The sequence below is a fragment of the Manis javanica genome, chromosome 7, assembly GCF_040802235.1.
Source record: "Manis javanica isolate MJ-LG chromosome 7, MJ_LKY, whole genome shotgun sequence".
Taxonomy (NCBI): Eukaryota; Metazoa; Chordata; class Mammalia; order Pholidota; family Manidae; genus Manis; species Manis javanica.
In genome coordinates, this window is record NC_133162.1 from 104,589,432 (window position 1) to 104,608,335 (window position 18,904).

General features: G+C 37.6%; 1 protein-coding gene across 2 annotated transcripts in view; it reads left to right on the plus strand.

Moving 5' to 3' along the window:
- ACMSD (aminocarboxymuconate semialdehyde decarboxylase) overlaps window positions 1–18,904 on the plus strand; it is an 88,191-nt gene that overhangs the window by 39,338 nt on the left and 29,949 nt on the right. The gene's annotated exons all lie outside the window — the stretch shown is intronic.

Genomic DNA, 18,904 nt, shown 5'->3' on the forward strand with positions numbered 1-18,904 from the left:
AGGGATAGAAAAAAAGGCATCAGAAGAAAGGAGAGGGACAGTGAGGTACGGGATTAGGTTTGCTTGCACAGGAGACCCTCACCAGAGCCTCCTTCAACACAGTGTGTGTATCACCAAGGAACCACTATATATGCCAGGGAAATCCCAGATAATCCACTTGGCTGGATAGTTCATCTAGATCAGTTCCACTTCCTTAGGGTCATTTATGTACCCATCCAAAATGGCACATGATGATATGATAAGGAGGAAAGAGCCATCAGTTTTGAAGTCAGATTGACCTGGGTTAAAATCCTGTCTCTGTCTCTTATTGATTGGGTAAATTATAAACCCAATTGTCCTCATCCACTAAAAAAGAAAACTGGAATATTAAAGGGTAAAATGGCACTGGACAGGGAGGCAGGGGAAATTGATGACAGGTCTTGTGTATCACCTGAAATTTCTTTCTGGAATAATGTGGCCTTCGTTTTGAAAACAATTCTCTCATTCAGCCAAAAAGGCCAACACAGTGCTACTTTGAACTTCACAAGAAAAGGTCTTCCTCTGTTGTCTGTAGTAGATCTCCCTGTTGGTGGCATCTCCACCTTTAAGTATCTTTGAAAACACTAACTCATCAAGTTAGACCATTTTTAGGGCAAAGGCCAGTCTGAATTAGTAAAAAGTCTGAAATATTTAGTATTTTAATTCTATTTTATTACTTACATATATCTATAGGAAGTTTCTAAGTTTTCCTAAGAAAAAAAGTCTTTGGGGTTTTCTGAAAGAATATGGACATATTTAAAGATATGCACTATGGATTGAGAATAGACTGACTCTAAGGCATCTAAAATCTAGTTTAGCAGAAAAAGAGGTCCATCATTTGAAAGTTGCAAGTAGTGTTCTATATCCAGAATGAGACTTCATCTCACTTTAAAGCTATTTCTCTGACTTAAGAAACTCACTAGAATATAAAATATTAGGCATTCTATTTCAATAATAAATTATGTGGTTGAGCTGTATTTCTGAGCCTTCAAGTTTTTGTGTTGTCCCTGAGAAAATGGGTCCTTCGCAGCTGGTGTAACTGTTGATTATTATTGGTTTGGACAGAGGGGCAATGGGGAAGAAAATACACAGAGGAGAAGCTGGAAGAAAACTGTGAGTTCTGGACTTTGAGCAGTGGAGGAGGGGGTGGGGGAAAGTGGTGTAGAATGAGAGAAAGGATGATTCTGATTACCTCCCATCAAGGCTAATTCTCCCTGATATTCTTGGACATGGCAACATCAGGAGAAAACACCTTGGCAAACACAACACCTGTCTTATGAAGGATACCTACCAACAGTTTTACCAACCAGTTTATTAGTTGGCACCTTCAAACAGCATTCAGAACAACACATATCACTAGAGGGTCAGAACAGAAGAGGAAGAACACAGAAAATGCCTTATGGGAACCGATGAAGAGATGAGTATTGAGCTCACTGAGTATACCCCTGTTAGGGAACCCCAGAAAAAAACTCAGAGGGCACTTAGCAAAGTTAGTGGTGCTGTGATCTCACATTCAAAATGTGAAGACTTGAGCCATTATAATTTGGGCATCAAAAGCAAACGTGACCTCATATTACGTGACCTCACAGGTTATTGACCCCAGGAAATATAAGCAGTATATATTACTAATTTGGGATTCTCTTAATTTATGAGTCCTCATTCTAGTTATATTCACATTAGCAAATTCTCTCAAAAACAATACCCAAACCAGAATAGTTTAGAAAAGTCCTAGCATGACAGCTTGGCTGGAGAGCAACCTGTCCAAATAGAGCAAGAGGACAGAATGCTGTGGAGGGATGTCTCCAGGACCGAAAAATGAAACTGATGGATTATTTGATGTGTTTGAAAGTTTGAAACAATATTGCCAGGCATTCAACAGATCTGTTGATGTCTTAGAAACAAACAAACATTACATACAGAGAAAATTAAGCAATGAAATAAAAGGAAATAACTAACTCCAAGTAAACAAACATTCATAAGAGGTCAGATAATCACTGTACATTAATTGACTCACCCTGAACAATATTTATAGACATAATAGTGTAAATATTAAGTACTGATTTAACAAGGATCTTAAGTCTATTGGGAAAATGGAGGATAGAAGTTGGGGTTAGAAGTTGGGGTTAGAAAGAATAGTAAATACTCTCCTAAGTGAGTAAATTAAGAAACAATAGTATATGCTTATTATTTGGCACTATGAAGGTAATTATCAGAAGATGCAGTTTAAAAAGTTAAAATTGGGACAGGTTGGGAAAATAAGCATAGGAGTGCTTTTCATAAAATACGTATTTTAGTAATTTTTGATTATGTATAAGTTTACTCTGATAAATCCAAATTTTAAATAATATCCTAATAAATACATATGTGTGTGTGTGTATTTGTGTATACCAAAACCACTTACTGAGTACCTACTATTTCTAAAACACTGCTAAATGGAGAACTTAAATTACTTAATCTCTTAACCTCCTTTCATCTCTAACATCTTTGCGTTTAATATATGCCCACTTATTTTTAAAGACAGATGCAAAGAATGCTAATTGTATGTTATTAGTCTGTTTTATGTGAAAAATATGAAAAAAAGGGGAAAACTTTATTGCCTTCCTATATTAACATGGTCATAGAAAATTCACTTTATATATTGAGGTAGATAGATTTTTCAGAAGCCAGTCATCCTTTCATTATGGTTATATCATCGTTTTGGCTAGATCCATTGGGAATCTACTGCTGCATAATTAATTGCCCCAAAACTCAGTAGTTTAAAACAACAATACACATTTAGTATCTCCTGTGGCCTCTGTGTGTAAGGCATTTAGGAGCAGCTTAGCAGGCTCAAGGTCTCTGACAAGGTTGCAGGCAAGGTATCAGTCAGGGCTGTGGTCACCTGAAGGCTTGACTGAGGCTAAAGGAGTTATTTCCAGGGTGGCTTTTGTATATAACTGGCACATTGGTGTGGTGCTGGCTTTTGGCAGGAGGCCTCGGTTCCTCCCCATCTGTGCCTCTCCACTCCACAGGGCTGCCTGAGTGTCCTCACAGCATGGCAGCGGCTGGCCTCCCCAAAGCCTGAGTAATCTGAGAGAGACACAGAGGAGGGGGCAGAAGGAGGAAGTGTGGCACATGCACCAGGCAGAAACTATCCTCAGATGTCATGGAGCATCACTTCTGCCACATTTGGAAGTAAGTCACTGTATCTGGTCCACATTCAAGTGGAATGGAATTAGCTTCGACCTTTGGAAGGGAGGCATATCAAAGAATCCAATCAAAGATTTGGAAAACATATTTTAAAACCACCACCTTTCGCACTCTGGTCACAAATTACTTACATTCTTCCTAAATGCAAAATGTTCTCACCCCTGCCCCAACCACCCCAAAAGTTTCATCCATTTACAGCATCAATTCAGAGTCTAGGATCTCATTGTTTAACTTGCAGATGATGGTCCTTATGCACAGTTTCACTCAATCCAAGGACCTGTGAGCTACAGAGACAAGTTATAGCTACACACACTCAATATAAAATGGTGAGATAGGCAAAAGATAGTTGCTATAAATACTCCATCCTAAAAAGGTGGTAACAGGAAGTTCAGAGGAGTCACTAACAACTAGAAAATCTGAAATCCATCAGGCACATGTTGGCAGTTCCTTAATTAGAACTCAAAGCACAGGAATGATTCTCCATGGCTCAGTGCTACCCTACATCATCCCTCCTTTTCTATGAAAGGTAGTTTATGTTTATGGCTGAGTAGTTTTACAGAATGTTTTTTAACATTAGTTTTTCATGCCCATAAAATTTCTGGGGTCCAAAGGAGCTTCTCTTCACTGTTCTATCTGTTCCTTTCCATCCAAGCTGGTGGTGTTTCTGCTCATATTTCTCTTAAAAACTTTGTGGATCATTTATGAATCTTATCAGGTTTCACACCAGTAGGCAAAAGTCTTACCCACAAATCTCTGGGAAAAGCCTTTCTCTATCTTGGGTTTCTGTGAAGACTGCAGAGGGACAACACTCTGCAGCTACCCAGAAGTCCTTCCTGTTTGAGGGAATGGTTCTTTAGGGCACTGCCTTAAATCCTGAAAGATTGGCTTCATTTTTAGGGTATATTTTTCTGACTGTACCCTAGATTTAACATATGCCAGAAAGCCATATCTAATTTTAACATCATCTGCCATTGGAAGGGTTGAGTATTTTTAAGCCCAACAATTCCTGGCCCCTTTATATTAAACAAGCCTTCCTTTAAAACACTCCCCTCACATTTTACTATAAGCAGCATGAAGCAGCCAGGGAGCACTTTGAGCACACTGTCTGGAAATTTCTTTAGCTCTATCATTCAGTTCATTTAGTACATTTTTCTACTTAGCATATTACCATAGATGACACTGTTGCTAACCTTTTTGCCATGAACATAGCAATGACCTCTTTCTTCTAGTTTCCAATAACATTTTCCTTATTCTCCCTGAAGTCCTTACTGGTAGCCTTCTCACAGGCCATTGGCTTCTAACAAAAGTCTTCAGAAAGACCTTTAGTTTTTCACTATTCTTAAGAACAAAAAAGGACTATACAAATGTCAGTGATTTATATATCTATTCTAGTGCTTTACAATTAGTAAGCGTTAATGGTTGTTAAACAGAGTTATAAAATGATCTTGTGGCTATCAGGCTAATCTTACATTGATTGATTAAACCAGGTTCTTTCTCTAGGAAATTATATCTGAGAATAAACTGAATCCTTGGTACACTAGAATTTTTGTAGTAAGCTATGTTATAACAGAGTTATGTTTTATTTAATGCAAATGCTATTAATGCAATATACTAATGAGAAAATAGTGAATTGTTCCTTTTCTGGAAAACAAATGAACTCTCTTCTACTGTTTGAATATACAGTAAGCCACATTTTTCAATGTTTGTAGCAGTCCCTAAAAATGTGAAAAAGTTAGTCCATCCCAGGAAGCGAGCAGTTTCTTTTCCTGCCAGGAATATTAATCACTATTATCATGAGCTCAGTAAATCCTAAGCTCATAGGGATTGTATGCTTCTGGCTTTGGGGAAGGAAATTTATGTTGGGGCAGAGTGCTGAGAAATCAATCAGGACTATCTACTGATCTACTGCCTAATAAAGAAATCCAGTGTTTGTCTAAAAGGTATAATTTTAGGATCCCAGAAGATGCAGCCATGATACCTAAGATGCCCACCATTATAATTATTTATTTAGGTTTAGGAGAGTCTTTGGAAAGGCCTTACTAAATGTAGATGTCAAATGTCACATTAGCACAGATAACCTTAAAAACTGGTACATGATCATGTTAGATCCTAAGGGAATAGAATTCTGGATTATAAGCAACAAGACAGAAGAGAGTTCTAGCTTTGGGGAGGCCAGGTTCACATTTGTTACTTGGAAACCAGATATGTCATGAGAGCCGTGAGTGTCCCTGAAAGCTTGGTTCAGCAGGAAATGGGACAACAGTCATCCAAGGCCATCTCCTATGCCTCCTTACGTCAAGATTCTACATGAAATCCATTTAAACAGAACCAATTTGTAGTTTTGAGGTATTTTTAACTCAAAAAGTATTTATTAAGCATCCATCAACCAGAATATCAGGTATTAAGCAACAGCATATGTGGCCTTCATCCTACAGACCATACAACTCTTGAGGTATCTCTTCTCCTCACCTTTTCCCTGATACTGTCTCTTCTCCACCTGAACAAGAATTCAGTTAACAAGAACTTAATTTCCAGTTCTTTTCTGCATATTTCTCTTTCCCTTATGAAATTATCAACAAGTTAGAAATGGTCAAAAGTTTACCAAAAGGTATCAATAAAAGATCTGCAGTAGACAGTAGGTATGGAAAGTTTACAAACCAGATTACCACAAGTGGATAATTAACTACCTACAGAGAGGAGTAGTGAACAACAGCTACAAAATAATAATTAAATACTGCCAAAACATGAGTTTGGTGTTCGGCAACAGGCATTCAAAATCAAGTCAGGTGAAGGAACAAAAGAGCAGCAGACTCACAGACTCCAATAAGGGACAAGGGGTTATCAAAGGGGATGGGTGGGGGAGGGTGGGGGAGGAGGGAGGGAGAAGGGGATTGAGGGGTATTATGATCAGTACACATGGTGTGGGGGTGTCACGGAGAAGACAGTGTAGTACAGAGAAGACAAGTAGTGACTGTGGCATCTTACTACACTGATGGACAGTGACTTCAATGTAGTATTGGGAGACTTGATAATATGGGTGAATGTAGTAACCACAATGTTTTTCATGTGAAACCTTCAAAGAGTGTATATCAATGATACCTTAATTTAAAAAATCAAGTTAGGAAAGAAAGCACGAAATTGTCTTTCCCATGAAGGATAAATTGCAGGAGAGTGGTTTTCATTTCTGCTTTAAAATCATTTGCTTTCATCACATTAAAACAGAGCAGCACTCACACCCACCCTCAACCCCACACCCATCCCTTAAGATGTATTTATAACTGAGAAGGCCATAGCACGGGGAATGGAAAAACTCCTGACTGGAAAGCAAAACTAATTTCTACATTTCAATTTCGTGTTACTGTAGTTGACAAACGTAATATAAGCATGGGACTTTCAAAAAATTATGTTGTGTTTTGGAATTGTAAATAGCTTTAGCAAGAGGGGTAGAAATAAGGACAAATGAACCTCCAGTGAACACCAAGCAGGCAGTTCAGAATGAGATCAGCTGTTGACACAGATGTGAGTAGGCATAACTTTGGGTCTTTAGGGTTTCTATCAGCAGTTGTTATTTCCTTGGTTTTATACAGTACTGAATACAGGAATCTAGAAATAGAGTTGTTAGTCTATCATGGCCTTCTTCTAAACTTTATCATACACTTTCCCACATTATTTCGTGTAAATGTACCTTTAAAGCATAAGAAAATCTTTTTTTCCTGGTAGAAATCAGAGAGTCATTTATCCTAAAAACAGCTCAAATTTAGAGTATTTAAAATACACTAAATATTTCAACCTGGTCACAATTAGGACTTTCCCCTTTTATATATTTGAGCATTCATTCCTTCAATGCACAAAACCATGCTCAGATCGACTATTAGAATATGTCAAGAGTTTTATTTCAAACTTGTTTCAAAAGAAGAGGCTTTCTGAAAACTCAAAAGATTCTGTATTGGCAGAGACATTTTATAGGGGAGAAAAATAATGAGATAGCTACTGTTATACTGGATTTTTAAAAAAGAAGACAACTACCTATTTAAGGACAATTAACCTCTGCATTATTGGTTTAAAAGTCTTAGACTAGTTTTAAGACTAAAAGTCCATTAAGTAGATTTCCTAGGAGGGAAAAATCCTATTTTTGTTGATCAGTGTTAAATAGACTTAGCATAATTATCTTTTCACATTATACACAAGTATCAAATCATTATGTTATATACCTGAAATTAACATAATGCTTTATGTTAATTTTACCTAAACTTTTAAAGAAAGAATACTAAACTATTCCCCAGGAAGAGCTGCTAGTCACATCAGATCACAAAATTCTGCCCCAATTCAGGTTTGGGACAACTCTTTCTCATATTTATTAAGGATAATTTATGCCATGATAAGGAATTTGGGTTTTCCTTCTAGACAATGAGAAATTATTGAAGAATTTTAAGCAGGATGTGGCATTATCAGATCTGTATTTTTTTAAATTTTGTTTTCACTAATCTACAATTATATGAAGAACATTATGTTTACTAGGCTCCCCCCTTCACCAGTACCCCTTCACACCCCATTACAGTCACTATCCATCAGCGTAGAATCACTACTTGTCTTCCCTGTGTTGCACAGCTCTCCCCATGCCCCGCCCTACAAGCTAATTATACATGCTAATCATAATACCCCCTTTCTTCCCCATCCCCACCTTATCCCTCCCTTCCCACCCATCCTCCCCAGTCCCTTTCCCTTTGGTAACTGTTAGTACATTCTTAGGTTCTGTGATTCTGCTGCTGTTTTGTTCCTTCAGTTTTTCTTTATTCTTATACTCCACATATGAGTGAAATCATTTGATACTTTTCTTTCTCTGCCTGGCTTATTTCACTGAGCATAATACCCTCTAGCTCCATCCATGTTGTTGCAAATGGTAGGACTTGTTTTCTTCTTATGGGTGAATAATATTCCATTGTGTATATGTACCACTTCTTTATCCATTCACCTACTGATGGACATTTAGGTTGCTTCCATTTCTTGGCTATTGTAAATAGTGCTGCGACAAACATAGGGGTGCATCTGTCTTTTTCAAACTGGGCTATTGCATTCTTATGGTAAATTCCTAGAAGTGGAATTCCTGGGTCAAATAGTATTTCTGTTTTGAGCTTTTTGAGGAACCTCCATACTGCTTTCCACAATGATTGAACTAGTTTACATTCCCACCAGCAGTGTAGGAGGGTTCCCCTTTTTCCATAACCTCATCAACATTTGTTGTTTGTCTTTTGGATGGTGGCGATCCTTACTGGTGTGAGGTGATATCTCATTGTGGTTTTAATTTGCATTTCTCTGATGACTAGCAATGTGGAGCATCTTTTCATGTGTCTGTTGGCCATGTGAATTTCTTCTTTGGTGAACTGTCTTTTCAGCTCCTCTGCCCATTTCTTAATTGGATTATTTGCTTTTTGTTTGTTGAGGTGCATGAGCTCTTTATATATTTTGGATGTCAACCCTTGATCGGATCTGTCATTTATGAATATATTCTCCCATACTGTAGGGTACCTTTTTGTTCTATTGATGGTGTCCTTTGCTGTACAGAAGCTTTTCAGCTTGATATAGTCCTACTTGTTCATTTTTGCTTTTGTTTCCCTTTCCTGGGGAGATTTGATCATGAAGAAGTCACTCATGTTTATGTCCAAGAGATTTTTGCCTCTGTTTTTTTCAAAGAGTTTTATGGTTTCATGAATTACATTCATGTCTTTGATCCATTTTGAATTTACTTTTGTGTATGGGGTTAGACCGTGATCTAGTTTCATTCTCTTACATGTAGCTGTCCAGTTTTGCCAGCACCATCTGTTGAAGAGACTGTCATTTCCCCATTGTATGTCCATGGCTCCTTTATCGTATATTAATTGACCATGTATGTTTGGGTTAATGTCTGGAGTCTCTATTCTGTTCCACTGGTCTGTGGATATGTTCTTGTGCCAGTACTAAATTGTCCTAATTACTGTGGCTTTGTAGTAGAGTTTGAAGCTGGGGAGCGAGATCTCCCCCACTTTATTCTTCCTTCTCAGGATTGCTTTGGCTATTTGGTGTCTTTGGTGTTTCCATATGAATTTTTGAACTATTTGTTCCAGTTTGTTGAAGAATGTTGTTGGTAATTTGATAGGGATTGCATCAAGTGGTGTATATTGCTTTGGGCAGGATGGCCATTTCGAAGATATTAATTCTTCCTAGCCAAGAGCATGAGATGTGTTTCCATTTATAAGTGTCCTCTTTAATTTCTCTTAACAGTGCCTTATAGTTTTCTGGGTATAGGTCTTTCACTTCCATTGTTAGGTTTATTCCTAGGTATTTTATTTTTTTTGATGCTATTGTGAATGGAATTGTTTTCCTAATTTCTCTTTCTGCTAGTTCATTGTTAGTGTATAGGAAAGTCACAGATTTCTGTGTGTTAATTTTGTATCCTGCAACTTTGCTGTATTCCAATATCAGTTCTAGTAGGTTTGGAGTGGAGTCTTTAGGGTTTTTTATGTACAGTATCATGTCATCTGCAAATAGTGACAGCTTGACTTCTTCTTTACCAATCTGGATTCCTTGTATTTCTTTGTTTTGTCTAATTGCCATGGCTAGGACCTCCAGTACTATGTTGAATAACAGTGGGGAGAGTGGGCATCCCTGTCTTGTTCCTGATCTCAGAGGAAAACCTTTCAAATTCTCACTGTTCAGTAGGATGTTGGCTGTGGGCTTATCATATATGGCCTTTATTATGTTGAGGTACTTGCCCTATATATCCTTTTTGCTGAGAGTTTTTATCATGAATGGATGTTGAATTTTGTCAAATGCTTTTTCAGCATCTATGGAAATGATCATGTGGTTTTGTCCTTTTTGTTTATGTGGTGGATGATATTGATGGATTTTCAAATGTTGTACCATCCTTGAATCCCTGGGGTGAATCCCACTTGATCATGGTGTATGATTCTTTTGAAGTATTTTTGAATTCGGTTTGCTAATATTTTGTTGAGTATTTTCGCATCTGAGTTCATCGGGGATATTGGTCTGTAATTTTCTTTTTTGGTGGGGTCTTTGCCTGGTTTCAGTATTAGGGTAAGGTTGGCGTCATAGAACGAGTTTGGGAGTAATCCCTCCTCTTCTATTTTTTGGAAAATTTTAAGGAGAATAGGTATTATGTCTCCTCTGTATGTCTGATAAAATTCCATGGTAAATCCATCTGGCCTGGAGGTTTTGTTCCTGGGTAGTTTATTGATTACCACTTCAATTTCTTTGCTGGTAATTCGTTTGTTTAGATTTTGTGTTCCTTCCTTGGTCAGTCTTGGAAGGTTGTATTTTTCTAAGGAGTTGTCCTTTTCTTCTAGGTTCTCCAGTGTGTTAGCATATAGGTTTTCATAGTATTCTCCAATAATTCTTTGTATTTCTATGGGATCCGTCATGATTTTTCCTTTCTCATTTCAGATTCTGTTGATGTGTGTTGATTCTCTTTTTCTCTTAATAAGTCTGGCTAGAGGCTTATCTATTTTGTTTTTTTTCTCAAAGAACCAGCTCTTCGTTTCATTGATTTTTTTCTATTGTTTTATTCTTCTCAATTTTATTTACTTCTTCTCTGATCTTTAATGTCTCTCCTTCTGTTGACCTTAGGCCTCATTTGTTCTTCTTTTACCAATTTCGATAATTGTGACATTAGACTACTTATCTAGGATTGTTCTTCCTTCTTTAAATATGCCTGGATTGCTATATACTTTCCTCTTAAGACTGCTTTCGCTGCATCCCATAGAAGTTGGGGCTTTGTGTTGTTGTTGTCATTTGTTTCCATATATTGCTGGATCTCCATTTTAATTTGGTCATTGATCCATTGATTATTTTGGAGCATGTTGTTAAGCCTCCATGTGTTTGTGAGCCTTTTTGCTTTCTTTGTACAATTTATTTCTAGTTTTATACCTTTGTGGTCTGAAAAGTTGGTTGGTAGGATTTCAATTTTTTTTAATTTACTGAGGCTCTTTTTGTGGCCTAGTATGTGGTCTATTCTGAAAATGTTCCATGTGCACTTGAGAAGAATGTGTATCCTGTTGCTTTTGGATGTAGAGTTCTATAGATGTCTATTAGGTCCATGTGTTCTAGTGTGTTGTTCAGTGCCTCTGTGTCCTTACTTATTTTCTCTCTGGTGGATCTGTCCTTTGGAGTGAGTGGTGTGTTGAAGTCTCCTAAAATAAATGCATTGCATTCTATTTCCTCCTTTAATTCTTTTAGTATTTGTTTCACATATATGTTGGTGCTCCTGTGTTGGGGAATATATATTTATAATGGTTATATCTTCTTGTTGGACTGAGCCCTTTGTCATTATTTAATGTCCTTCTTTATCTCTTGTTACTTTCTTTGTTTTGAAGTCTATTTTGTCTGATACAAGTACTGCAACACCTGCTTTTTTCTCCCTGTTGTTTGCATGAAATATCTTTTTCCATCCCTTGACTTTTAGTCTGTACATGTCTGGGTTTGAGGTGAGTCTCTTGTAAGCAGTGTATAGATGGGTCTTGTTTTTTTTATCCATTCAGTGACTCTATGTCTTGATTGGTGCATTCAGTCCATTTACATTTAGGGTGATTATTGAAAGATACGTACTTATTTCCATTGCAGGCTTTAGATTCGTGGTTACTAAAGGTTCAAGGTTATCTTCTTTAGTATCTTACTGCCTAAATTAACTCACTTATTGAGCTATTATAAACACTGTCTGATGATTCTTTATTTCTCTTCCTTCTTATTCCTCCTCCTCCATTCTTTATATGTTGGGTGTTTTATTCTGTGCTCTTTTGTGTTTCCTTTGACTGCTTTTGTGGGTAGTTGATTTTATTTTTTGCCGTTAGTTAGTATTTGGTTGGTCTGCTTTCTTTGCTGTGATTTTATTTTCTCTGGTGCCATCTGTTTAGCCTTTGGAGTGCTCCCATCTAGAACAGTCCCTCTAAAATGCCTTGTAGAGGTGGTTTGTGGAAGGCAAATTCCCTCAACGTTTGCTTATCTGGGAATTGTTTCTTCATATTTAAATGATAATCATGCTGAATACAGTATTCTTGGATAAAGGCCCTTCTGTTTCATTGCATTAAATATATCATGCTATTCTTTTCTGGCCTGTAAGGTTTCTGTTGAGAAGTCTGATGATAGCCTGATGGGTTTTCCTTTGTAGGTGACCTTTTTCCTCTCTCTAGCTGCCTTTAAAACTGTTTCCTTGTCATTGATCTTTGCCATTTTAATTATTATGTGTCTTGGTGTTGTCCTCTGTGGGTCCCTTCTGTTGGGAGTTCTGTATACTTCCATGGTCTGAATGATTATTTCCTCCCCCAGTTTGGGGAAGTTTTCAGCAATTATTTCTTCAAATACACTTTCTATCCCTTTTTTTCTCTCTTCTTCTTCTGGTACCCCTATAATGTGAATATTGTTCCGTTTGGATTGGTCACACAGTTCTCTTAATATTGATTCATTCCTGGAGATCCTTTTATCTCTCTCTGTGTCAGCTTTTATGTGTTCCTGTTCTCTGGTTTCTAGTCCATCAATGGCCTCTTGCATCTTATCCATTCTGCTTATAAATCCTTCCAGAGATTGTTTCATTTCTGTAATCTCCTTCCGTACGTCATCCCTTAGCTCTTGCATATTTCTCTGCAGCTCCATCAACATGGTTATGACCTTTATTTTGAAATCTTTTTCAGGGAGATTGGTTAGATCTCTCTCCCCAGATTCCTTGTCAGGGGAGGATGTCTGGGTTAGTCCAGTCTGTGTCAAACTCTTTTGCCTTTTCATGGTGATAGAGGTATTTGTGGGGAGCTGTCACATGTGTTGGCTGGGAGAATGTCCCTTCTTGCTACTTGTGGCCTTCCTTTCCTGGGAGAACAGCGACCCCTAGTGACTTGTACTGAGCAGCTGCACACAGACAGGGTTTCTAATTCCTGCCCAGCCGCTGTGAAAGAAGCTCTGCCCTGCTGCCTCAGGTTGCTTCTCCACTGTGGCGGAGGTGCATCAGAGGGGAAACAGGCGGGTTGCTGTTTATCTCCTGGAGGGGCCTCCATGCTGTGCTGTCGCCCAGAGGTTATGGCACCCAGAGTTCCCCGAGATTCCCAGCTGCTGGGCTAAGTGTCCCGGAATGTTTCTGTCCAGCTGTGGGGTTCCTGTCCCTTTAAGAATCTCAAAAAGCACTCGCTTTTCTTTTGTCCCAGGGGCGCTGGCTGTGGGGACAGCTCACAGGTCTTACTGTCCTGTTTCCCTAGTTTCCAGCACTCCACACATGCAGTGTGCTGTGCTCTGGTGCAGATGGCTAGGGCTGGCTGTTTAGCAGTCCTGAGCTCCCTCTCCCTCCCCGCTCCGACTCCTCTCCTCCTGCTGGGAGCTGGAGTGAGGGGCGCTCGGGTCCCGCCGGGCTGAGGCTTGTATCTTACCCCCTTTACGAGGCACTGGGTTGTCACCAGTGTGGATGTAGCCTGGCTGTTGTCCTATATCTTCTGGTCTCTCTTTTAGGGACAGCTGTATTTTCTGTATTTTTAAAAATATATATGGTTTTGGAAGATTTCCGCTACTCTACTCATGTCACCATCTTGGCTCCACCCCAGATCTGTATTTTTAAAACTGCATTCTTTCCACTGACAGGTATTGGTAAATATGGATGAGACACAGTAATGGCCCAGCTTAATTCAATAAATATCTACTCTATATTAGGTCTTTCGCTCAGAGCTGGAGGCACAGTTTCTATCCCAGTTCTTAGCTGAATGGAGGATTTGAACACACAAGCCTGGTTCCATCACTTACTAGCTGTGTAACTCCAGACAAGTTAGGTGTCATCTCTGTTTCTTCATCTGTTGAATGGGTATAGTAATAGGACCAATCTTATAGGAAGGTTGTGAGGATGAAAGGAATACAAATAGCTTAGAACAGCATCCTACACATGGCAAGCAAGCAATAAATGTTAGGAAACAATTTTTATCATGAGATAATCTAACAGCATTGTAATAAGTGCTGTGAATAAAAGTATGTGAATGGTGGATACATATACTTTGGAGTACAGAAGTCACAATTGTCTGAGCCAAGAAATGATAAGAAGATGAGTTAAGGGAGGAACTGGGGAAGTGGAGAAGGGAGATGGATGCAAAATATTATACAGAGGCAGAATTGAAAGGGCTTAGTACCCATGAGATGCTGGGGTGAGGAAACAGAAGTCCAGCAGGACTCCCAGGGTTATGGCTTGGACAATTGGGTAAAAGTGGTGACATCAACTGTACGAAAAACAGGTTTGGGCTCATGCTCTATCAAATAGTCATGCATCAGAAATTATAATTTGTGAAATTACCTAGTTAATATCCAATATACAATTCCCAATTAACAATGGCAAAAAAAAAAGATATACAAATCTAATAAGAGTTTCTACTTAATGTCTTCAACTGGAAACAATGACTATTACAGTGGGCATATTAAAATCCTAAACTCAATGCTCAAATGTAAGTTTTTTCCAAATGTTTCTGTATAGTTAGTCACATGTCTGTGACTTACTAATTCAAAATAATATACTGTTAGCTAATTGAGCTAAGAACATGGGTTAGTTCAATAGTTTGCAGCCCTGGCTCTACATAGGAATCATTCATGGAGATTTAAAAAATTACCTATTATAGGTCCCATCCCTGGATATGATGATTTAAATGATTTGGGTCTCAAATCATTTTTTTTTGTTGAAATATCATTGATATACAATATATATTTTTAATTTTTTTATTAAGATATCATTGATATACACTCTTATGAAGGTTTCACAAGAAAAACAATGTAGTTATTATATTCACCCTTATTATCATGTCCCCACCATACCCCATTGCAGTGACAGTCCATCAGCATAGTAAGATGCAACAGAGTCCCTATTTGTCTTCTTTAAGCTATACTGTCTTCCCCATGATGCCACACACACCATGTGCACCAATCATGATACCCCATAACCCCCTTCTCCCTCCCTCCTCACCTGCCCTCTCCCACCCCTCCCCTTTGGTAACTACTAGTACCTTCTTGGAGTCTGTGAGTCTGCTATTTTGTTCCTTCAGTTTTGCTTTGTTGTTATACTCCACAAATGAGGGAAATCATTTGGTATTTGTCTTTCTCTGCCTGACTTATTTCACTGAGCATAATACCCACTAGCTCCATCCATGTTGTTGCAAATGGTAGGATTTCTTTTCTTCTTATGGCTGAATAGTATTCCATTGTGTATATGTAACCACCTCTTCTTTATCCATTCTTCTATTGATGGACACTTAGGTTGCTTCCATATCTTTGCTATTGTAAAAACTCCTGCAATAAACATAGGGGAGCATATGTATTTTTGAATCTGAGAAGTTGTTTTCTTTGGGTAAATTCCTAGGAATGGAATTCCCAGGTCAAATGGTATTTCTATTTTTAGTGTTTTGAGGAACCTCCATATTTGTTTCCACAATGGTTGAACTAGTTTACTTTCCCATCAGCAGTGTAGGAGGGTTCCCCTTTCTCCACAGCCTCTCTAGCATTTGTTGTTCCTAGTCTTTTCTATGCTGGCCATATTAACTGGTGTGAGGTGATACGTCATTGTAGTTTTAATTTCCATTTCCCTGATAATTCGCTATGTGGAGCATCTTTTCATGTGCCTGCTGGCCATTTGAATTTCTTCTTTAGAGAAGGGTCTGTTCATATCCTCCACCCATTTATTAATAGGGTTATTTGCTTTTTAGTTGTTGAGGCATGTGAGTTCTTTATATATTTTGGTTGTTGGCCCCTTGTTGGATATGTCATTTACAAATATATTCTCCCATACTCTAGGATGCCTATTTGTTCTGTTTATGGAAAAAGTTGCTCATGTTTATATTCAAGATATTTTTGCCTATGTTTTCTTCTAAGAGTTTTATGGTTTCATGATTTACATTCAGGTCTTTGATCCAGTTTGAGTTTCCTTTTGTGTATGGGGTTAGACAATAATCCATTTTCATTCTCTTGCATGTAGCTGCCCAGTTTTGCCAACACCAGTTGTTGAAGAGGCTGTTATTTCCCCATTGTATATTCATGACTCCTTTATCATATATTAATTGACCATATATGCTTGGATTTATATATGGGCTCTAGTTACAACCTTATATTACTTTCAAATATAAAACACAGTGGTTCAACCATTACCAATATTACTAAATCCTCACCCTCCCTAGTGCAGTTACTATCTTTGAACATAGGAAGATGTTACAGAATCAATGGCTATATTCTCCATGCTAATCAACCCCATGACCACCTCATATTGTGATTGAGAACTTTCATCCCTCTTTATCCTCCTCACTCTTCCCACCCAGCCACCCCAACTCCTCCGCCATGGAAACCACCAATACCTTCTTAGTAGGTATGAATCTACTGCTATTTTGTTCATTTTATTTTCTTTTTATATTATACAAACAAGGGGAATCATATAGTATTTGTATTTCTCTCCATGACTTATTTTACTTAGCATAATACTCTCTAGGTCCAACCAAGTTGTTGCAAAATTTACTTTTTGTTGCGGCATTTATTTTTATTTAATTGGCTGAATAATATCCAATGTATCTATGTACCACATTTTCTTTATCCATTAATCTACTGATGGATACTTAGGTTGCTTCTATAACTTAGTTATTATAAATAATGCAGTGATAAAGATAGGGGTGCATATATCTTTTTGAATCAGGGATTTTGTTTTCTTCATGTGAATTCCTAGAAATGGAATTACTAGATCATAAATATCTATTTTTAGTTTTTTGAGGAAGGTCCATACTGCTTTCCACAGTGGTTGCACCCATTTACATTTCCACCAACAGTGTAGGAGGCTTCCCTTTTCTCTAGAGCCTTGCCAACACTTGTTATTTCTTCTCTTTTGGATAGTGGCCATTTTAACTGCTGTGAGGTGATATCTCATTGTAGTTTTGATTTGAAGTTCCCTGATGATTAGCAATGTGGTGAATCTTTTCATGTGGCTTTTGGCCATCTTTGGAAAAATGTATTTCTTTGGAAAAATGTCTGTTCAGGTCCTTCGCCCATTTTTTCAATTGGGCTATTTGGGATTTTTTTGTGTGTGTTGAGGCATATAAGTTCTCTTTTTTTAAATTAAAGTATCATTGATATACAATCTTATGAAAGTTTCACATGAAAAAAATTGTGGTTTCAACACCTATATTATCAATTCCTCACACAACCCCCCATTGCAGTCACTATCAGCATAGTAAGATTCTATAGAGTCATTACTTGTCTTCTCCATGCTGTACTGAGGCATATGAATTCTTTATATATTTTGTATGTTAACCCCTTATCAGATAGTTTACAAATATATTCTCCCATACTGGAGACTGCCTTTTTGTTCTTTTGATGGTGTCTGTTGCTGTACAGAAACTTTTAGTTTGATGTAGTCCCATTTGTTCATTTTTTGTTTCCCTTGCCAAGAAAATCTATCCAGGAAAAAAATTGCTTGTATTTATGTACAAGAAACTTTTGCCTAAGTTTTCTTCTAACAGTTTTATGGTTTCATGTCTTACATTAGGTCTTTAATCCATTGGAAGTTTACATTTTGTGAATGGAGTTAGATAGTAATCCAGTTTTGTTCACTTGCACATAGCTGTCCAATTTTCCCAGCACCAGTTATTGAAGAGGCCGTATTTTCCCCATTGTATATTCATGGCTCCTTTGTCATATATTAATTGACCATAAATGCATGGAATTATATCTAGGCTCTCTATTCTATTTCATTGATCTAAGGGTCTGTTCCTCTGCCACTACCATGCAGTTTTGATTACCATATTCTTTTGATTACATAGATTTGTAGTATAACTTGAAGTCAGGGTGCATAACATCCCCAAGTTTGCTCTTTCTTAGGCTATTAGGGGTCTTTAGTGGTTCCACATGAATTTTAGGATTATTTGCTCTACTTCATTGAAAAATGCTGTTGCTATTTTGATAGAGATTGCTTTGGCTCGGTAAATTGCTTTGGGTATGATGGCCATTTTGACAAAAATAATTCTTCCTATCCATGAGCATGGGATAGATTTCATTTATGTGTATCTTCTTTCTCTCACGAGACTCTTCCATTTTTCAGAGTACAGACCTTTCACCTCCTCAGTTAGGTTTATTCCTAGGTATTTTATTCTTTTTGTTGTAATTATAAATGGAATTGTTTTCCTGATTTCTCTTTCTGCTAGTTCATTGTTAGTTCATAGGAACACAACACATTTCTGAGTATTGGTTTTGTATCCTGCAACTTTGCTGAATCCATTCATTAGTTCTAATAGTTTTTTGGTGAAGTATTTAGGGTTTTTTATATATAGTATCATGTCATCTGCAGATAATGACAGTTTTATTTTTTCCTTACCAACTTGGATGGCTTTTACCTATTTATTTTGTCTGATTGCTCTGGATAGGACCTCCAGTAGTATGTTGAATAAAAGTGGTGAGAGTGGACATCCTCTTGTTTCAGATCTTAGAGGAAAAAGCTGTTAGCTTTTTGCCATTTAGCATAATGTTAGCTCTGGGTTTGTCATATACAACCTTTATTATGTTGAAGTACATTCTCTCTTTGTTGGGAGTTTTTGTCAAGGATGGATGTTGAATTGCATCAAGTGCTTTTTAAGTACCTATTGAGATGATCAACTGTTTTTTTATCCTTCTTTTTGTTAATGTGGTATATAACATTGATTGATTTTTGAATATTGTGCCATCCTAG